We start from the raw sequence: 7,899 nt of genomic DNA, 5'->3' as shown, positions 1-7,899 counted from the left end.
ATCCTGAAGATTGTACCATATCCCTTCTCTACACCCTTTAGAAACAATGATTTACAGGCAATATAGAATTTGAAGATTGTTATCTTCAGGGGGAGACAGGAAGTACATTCACTCGAGTCAATCCTGTAGATTGGTCAATCATGTAAGATTGGGTCTTAAAAGGATTAATAGTTATACTTTTTTGCAGCATATACATATCATGTAATCTTTTCCTCACTAGGTTTTCCCAATGGGTTTTCTAGTGTGGTTTTTAACGAGGCATGGGTATGATATAGTAATGACAATGGGGAAAAGTTGCAAAATAATTGGTTAATAAATGAACAAACTCCAAAATCCTGAAGATTATGCAAATTATGCCTTGAAGGCTTATAGTTGTACTCTTTTTCCCTTAACTAAGTTTTTCCCACAGGGTTTTCTTGAGTTAAGGTTTTTAATGAGGCAACCAATACAATATATGATTTCTACATATATCATGTACTCTTTTCTTCAACTAGGTTTTTTTTCCCACGTGGTTTTCCTAGTGAAGTTTTTAACGAGACATGAATGTATTCAAATATTCTAGGTTTTTCCCACAGGGTTTTCCTAGCAAGTTTTTAATGATGCAAGATCGTGATCAAATAATGTCCAAGGGGGAGTGTTGTAAATAATATATTAAGTGTGACCATTATTAGTATTGATTATGTAACGGTTGGAGATTTATGACTACATTATGTCTTCTGTTACATTTGTATATTATATATGTTGTAGTTGTATAAGGATGATATAGATGAATGAAGAAGATGATCCTCTTGCATTGTCTCTCACTTTCTCTTTTGCAATTCCTTTGATAAATCATTCTTCCCAAACACCTTTGAGCAATCATGTTTGAGCTAATGGGTTACAACAGAAATGAATTTTTTAATGTGAAATTCCATCAATGCCTTCAAATTTAACAGACTTCTAACCCCTAACCTAACGGAGGACCAAAATGGTTAACATTTTCAAAGTCAAGGGACTTAATTGAGCACAAAAAATTATCGAGGACTAAATTGGTAATTTTACAATAGTCGGGGGACCATTTCAGTAATAAACTCTTTATTTTATTTGTTTTGTCTTTTCTAAGATTGTAAGCCATAATGTTATAGGATTAGGATAGAATTAAGAAAATGGACTCAAAACATATTATTAATTAAATATTATTATAAGACACTAATAAACTAATTAAATTCTAAAATGAAATAATTAATATATAAATATAAATAACTAATGCAAAATTATTATAAAGACATACCTAAAATATGAGTGTAAAATATGTCTATCAGAATTCTTGAGAGTGTCTTATTGACTCGCATGCTAGTAATGTTATTTCTTTGATGCTAGTATGATCCTTTGGCATCCTGTGCCTTGATTCTTGTTGAGTTGTTGACTTGAGCTTACTTGTTCATTATATCCTTTCTTTTGAATTCCGTTTATGTTGAGCTAATTCCTTGTGATCATTCATTGTTATATCCTTCCGTTGGAATCCATTTTTGTTGATCGCTATTGATTTGAGATTATTTATACCTTGAATCCCTTTCTTTGGAATCTGTTGGCATTGAGCTATTGTTGTTGAATCATGAAATGATGAAAAATTTGCCTAAGTTTAATTACATGAATAAAAATCTCATTTCAACCGAAGCATGAACTACGATTTTATCAAGTGTGTATTTGGGATATCTTTCGTTATGAACATCGAGTGTGTGATAGCTTTGGCAAGAAATGATGAGAGTTTTGTTTAAGTGCACCAATTATATATTGCTCGTTTTGGATTAAAGGATGAGAAAGCATGACTACATGAAGTATTTGTTTGAAGTTGTCACGATGAGGATACGATATATCTGAATGAATAATAATGAGTCTGTACAGGAGTATATATAGTAGTGAATAGTAAACCTATTACAAGACGAATACTAATAATAATAGGTAACGAACACTAATTACTAATAATAATAGGTAACGAATACTAATGATGATAGAGTCCTAATACTCCCCGTCAAGCACAAGGTGGACTAGCAACAACATTGAGCTTGCCACATAGAGTAGAGAAACGCGGACCAGGGAGAGCTTTAGTGAACACATCAGCGAGCTGATCCTTTGTGGAAATGAAGCTAACCTGCAACTCCTTCATCGCCACTTTGTCATGAACAAAGTGGTAATCAATTTCCACATGCTTCGTACGAGCATGGAACACCGGGTTGGAACAGAGATAAGTCGCACCCAAATTATCACACCAGAGAGTGGGAGGAGTAGCCAATGACACTCCAAGCTCGTGCAACAGAGAAACCAACCAGGTGACCTCCACAGACACATCAGCCAGAGCCTTGTATTCAGCCTCTGTAGACGAACGAGCAACCGTGCGTTGCTTCCGACAAGACCAGGAAATCAGATTGCCACCAAGAAAAACCGCAAAACCACTAGTAGATTTCCTGTCAGCTGGATCACCAGCCCAGTCCGAATCCAAAAAGGCATGAACCGCAACAGAGGAGGAAGGACGAATAAAAAGACCAAAGTGCAGAGTTCCTTTTACATACCGCAGAACACGCTTGAGCATAGCCCAATGCTCAGTGGTTGGAGAGTGCATATGCTGACAGACCCGATTCACGGCAAAAGAGAGATCCGGACGAGTAACAATAAGATACTGTAGAGCCCCAGCAAGACTGCGATACTGCGTGGGATCCGCATAGGGAACCACAGAATCAGAAGAAGGTCGGGACACAGGAACCGGAGTAGCCAACGGTTTACAGTCCACCATACCTGCACGGCTCAAAATATCTTGCATGTATCGCTGCTGAGAAAGAAACAAACCACCATCCTTGGAGGCCATCTCAATGCCAAGAAAAAAAGACGGAGCACCCGTGTCACGAATCTTAAACTCCGAGGCTAAGTCAGTAAGAAGCCGAGTAACACACGAAGCATCAGACCCCATAACAAGGATATCATCAACATAGACAAGCAAATATAAACAAATAGAGGCACGAGTATAGATGAATAAAGAAACATCAGTCTTGGAGGGTGAAAAACCAACCGACACCAAGAAAGCATGCAACCTATTGAACCACGCTCGAGGAGCCTGCTTAAGACCATAGAGTGACCTCTGTAACAAACACACATCATTCGGCCGTGACTGGTCTTCATAACCGGGCGGCTGTCTCATGTAAACTGTCTCTGCAAGATTACCATTGAGGAAGGCGTTGTGAACATCCAACTGCCGAATGACCCAACCGCGAGAAACGGCTAAAGATAGAAGAAGCCGCACGGTGGTGGGTTTGACAACAGGACTGAAAGTCTCAAAAAAGTCTTGCCCAGCGACTTGATTGAAACCCTTTGCGACCAATCGAGCCTTGTGCCGCTCAATCGTGCTATCGGCCTTGCGCTTCGTTCTGAACACCCATTTGCACCCCACAACGTTAATGCCAGGTGTACGACTAACCAGACGCCAAGTGTGATTCTGGAGCAAGGCATTAAACTCAAGATCCATGGCCTCACGCCACTCCGGATACCGAACTGCCTGAGAATAACAAGTCGGTTCAGGAACAGTCATAAGAGCCACATGCTGCGTCGGTCCTTGAGAACGGGTTTCCATGACATGAGACCGAGGCTGAACAGGCTTCGCCGTACGGCGGCCTCGCTTGGGTGCAGTAGGAGCACCCGAGACCGCCCCTTCCGGAGCCGTAGCAGTCACGGTGCGAGAATCTGAACCAGCTGTGGCAGCCCCAGAATCCGCGTCCAACTCTGGATGAGGATCAGGTCTAGTGGGACAAACATCGGAGCCAACATCAACCCGAACGGCACCAACACCCCACGGCTCAACCGGGCGAGAGCTAGAGACCTGAGAAGGCATAGAAGAAGCAAACGGATATACGGTCTCATCAAACCGTACATGACGACAAATGAATACCTTGTTAGTAGTAGGATCTAAACAATGATAGCCACGAAACGAAGACGGATAACCAAGAAACACACACGGGGATGACCGATACTGCAACTTGTTACGATTGTACGGGCACAACAGAGGATAACAGAGACAGCCAAACACACGCAAGAAGGAATAAGAAGGATTAGAATGATGCAAACGATAATGAGGACTGACATTGTCTAGAACTCGAGTAGGCATTTTATTGATGAGATAAACCGCAGTCTCAAAGGCATAATCCCAATATCGCTGTGGAACCGAAGCCTGAGCCAAGAGAGCCAGACCCGTTTCCACAACGTGACGATGCCGACGCTCAACTCTACCATTCTGCTCATGGGTATAGGCACAAGATTGCCTATGATTGATACCCAAAGAGACAAAAGTACGGTGCAACCGTTTATACTCTCCCCCTAAATTAGATTGTATAGAGACAATCTTACGACCATATGAACGCTCAACTATTGACCGAAACTGCTCGAAGATAGCATACACATCAGTTTTTAATCGCATAGGATAAAACCATACATAGCGTGTGTATTCATCAACAAACAAAACAAAATAACGAAAACCATTGACAGAAAGAAAAGGCGCTGGGCCCCAAATATCAGTATAAATAAGCTCTAAAACATGCGACGTAGTAGTATTGACACGAGGCAAGGGAAAATGAGATGATTTCCCAAGCATACAAGCACGACACGACATCGAACTATTACTAAAACTAGAATCAATGGAACACGAATTCAAAATCTGCCGCAAGACACGAGGATGAGGGTGACCCAACCGACCATGCCAAACGTCAGAGGAGACACGCGAAGCCACTAACGCAGCGGGACTCGAACGAGAAATAGGCCAAGAATAGAGACCCCCCGAAGCCTGCCCTCTATACAGAACTTCCCTGGTTGAATGATCCTTCACAAAGAAACAATCAGGGTGAAATTCAAAGAATACATTATTATCACGGGCAAACCGTTGCACAGATAATAAAGACGCAGAAAGCCCAGGAACAAAAAGAACCGGACCGTTATAAGAGACCGTCGAGGACATCAAAAACGGATCTGGGGTGGCATGGTTCGACGCACCAGTGTCGGGAAACCATTGCTGAGTGCTAACCGAAGCCGCATCATCCACAGGATATGCAACATGCGCTCTCGGCCCCGGAGCTCCATCGTACCGGCGAAAGCACGAAGCGGCCGAATGGCCCTCGCCGGGGCAGATCTGCACTGGACAGCCCCGGCACCGCCACGACCACGGCCACGCCCTTTGCCGCGACCGCGGCCGCGGCTGCCGCCTCCACCTCACTGAGCCGCCATGGCGACCGGAGCAGCAGCAACATCACCAGCATCATCGGCACATATAAAAGCCTGCGAAACAAGAAAATCGGATAGCTTGGGCAGAGACACCGGAGCACCCCTTATGAGCGACGCCACCAAAGGACAATATTCGGACCGCAAGCCTCGGAATATATACATATTCTGATCCTCTAGCGTCACCGGACGGCCGGCTAGCGCTAAATCCTCGATAAGCACCTGCGCACGGCCAAGGTAGTCCGGGATCGAAGCATCCCCCTGCCGTAATCCTTGCAACTCGCCCACCAACCGGAGGGCACGAGCCCGTGTAGTCGAACCAAGAACCTGTTCGATTGCCAACCACAAATGCCGAGAAGTGGACTTACCGATTGCGAGGTGCATCATCTCGTCGGACAAGGATGAGATTAATAAGGAGAGCACGACCTTATCTTGACGGAGCCATGCACTCCGAGCAGCGGAAGACGAAGCCGACGAAGGCACGGCAGGAACAGCTCCCTCGGCAGGCGGCACGGCAAGCGCGGTGATCGGCGGACATACCGAAGTACCATCTACAAAACCCAACAACCCTTGGCCATCCAAGAACGGAAGAAGCTGAGTACGCCAAAACAAAAAATTGCGGGATTTCAACTTGATGGAGACGAAGTGATGCGCCAAAGAGAAAGACACCCCCGACTGCAGCGGTGCAACAAGCGCGGCCTCAGATACCAGATGAGGATACGATATATCTGAATGAATAATAATGAGTCTGTACAGGAGTATATATAGTAGTGAATAGTAAACCTATTACAAGACGAATACTAATAATAATAGGTAACGAACACTAATTACTAATAATAATAGGTAACGAATACTAATGATGATAGAGTCCTAATAGTCACATCTCTATTATCTATACCCAAAGACTAATTCTTATCTACTTGAAACTATGCATTTGTTTTAGAAAAGCCTACATTCATACACCAAAAGCGATGGCCGAGGTGACTTCCTCAGCCACCAGCCGACATGTACCATGGCAGAGGCGGCCCTCGGCCATGGCCTTGGCCGAGGCAGTCCTCGCCCATGGCCTTGGTCGAGGCAGTCCTCGCCCATGGCCTTGGCCGAGGCATGCTTCTCGGTCCTTAGATTAGAGGGCACCACGTGAGGCTGGGCTTGGTAGCGCGAGCCTGTAACCCAAGTGGGAGCAATAAGATGGTGGAATAATTGGCCTTACCTTGAAAGCTGGGCTTGAGGTGCTATTTACTGGCCTGCCCGTTCCAAGTGGTGAGTCTGGCTGTGTGTGTCAGGCTGTGGAGTCTTCGCCTTACCGTGGAGTCTTTGCGAAGGCGAAGGCCTCTCGTCCATTAGACCGGAGGGCACCGCGTCAGGCTGGTTTCATAGAGCAGTGAACACCTCCTCTTTTCTACAGTGGAAGGATAACGGGCTGGAGATTCTTCAGTCCACCAGTGCCTTATTGGGTTGTCCAAATTAAACCACCATCTTATTGCTCCCACTTGGGTTATAGGCTCGTGCTACTAAGCCTTGGGAAGTAGAGATCAATCCTTAGGAGGACCCCGTTTGATCTCCTTGCGTCATTTGATCCCACCGACCCATAGGATAACGGGCTGGAGATTCTTCAGTCCACCAACGGCCTTAATGGGTTGTCCAAATTAAACTACCATCTTATTGCTCCCACTTGGGTTACAGGCTCGCGCTACCAAGCCTAGGGATGGATCAAGAAGACCCCGTTTGATCCCCTTGCGTCATTTGACCCCACTGACCCATCCGGTCAACGTAATTGTAGACCAATCCAAGGGGATGGGGATGGTGCAGTTTCCAGATGAGTGCATGAAAATTTCCCCTAAGGTGGACCAAACCAAATATTGCCGGTTCAACCGGCAAGTTGGCCACAACACTGACGAGTTTCACGTTCTAAAGAGACAAATATAGGAGCTCATTCAGAGGGGATACTTTACTCAGTTTGTGAAGCATCCAGGCAATAACAACATCAGCAACAAGGCCAACCCAAAAATGTGTAGCGAAAGAGAGAGGGCCCTGATCCATCATCCTCAGACACAGAAAAGAGAGTATACGATCAGATCATGGAAGAAGGAGACAAGGAGTTAGAGGAGGAACCCGCGCAGCGCAAAAAAACTTATTATTCGCTAAAACACATAAGATCAACAATAAGATTTTTGTGTAACTATTGTTCTACTCACTTCTCTACACTCGTAGTTTGCGGACAAGAGGCTGATTACGAGATATTATGAACATTCGCTATTATTACTCCCTACCTGACTCCACTACACTCCGAGCTCGGGAGTAGGGGGACTGGTGACAGGATAATTGGACAAGGTACTGGATCTGACCCGATGAACTTGGTCTAACCCATCAGAGCAATGATGACAGTCAAAGCAATCAATATGGACAGTGGGTAGCAGTAAAGAGTTGGAACGATTCTTAGAGCCCAATGCATTACCGCCTCATCAAAGTTAAGAAAGAGCGCACACAACAATTACTGAGGAGTCGAACACTTATGATGAGGAGCCGTTGTACTTATTAGGATGTCGTTAATGCCTTTATTATAGCCGTTACAATTGTACAGTATAAAAGCTGAGCCCATGTATCATGTGGGGGTACACATTCTGATTCTTGTACTAAAACACTTAACAATACAATTTGTTA

This window comes from Ipomoea nil, unplaced genomic scaffold (genome assembly GCF_001879475.1).
Source record: "Ipomoea nil cultivar Tokyo-kokei standard unplaced genomic scaffold, Asagao_1.1 scaffold1525, whole genome shotgun sequence".
NCBI lineage: Eukaryota > Viridiplantae > Streptophyta > Magnoliopsida > Solanales > Convolvulaceae > Ipomoea > Ipomoea nil.
Note: the sequence above shows the minus strand (reverse complement) of the source record.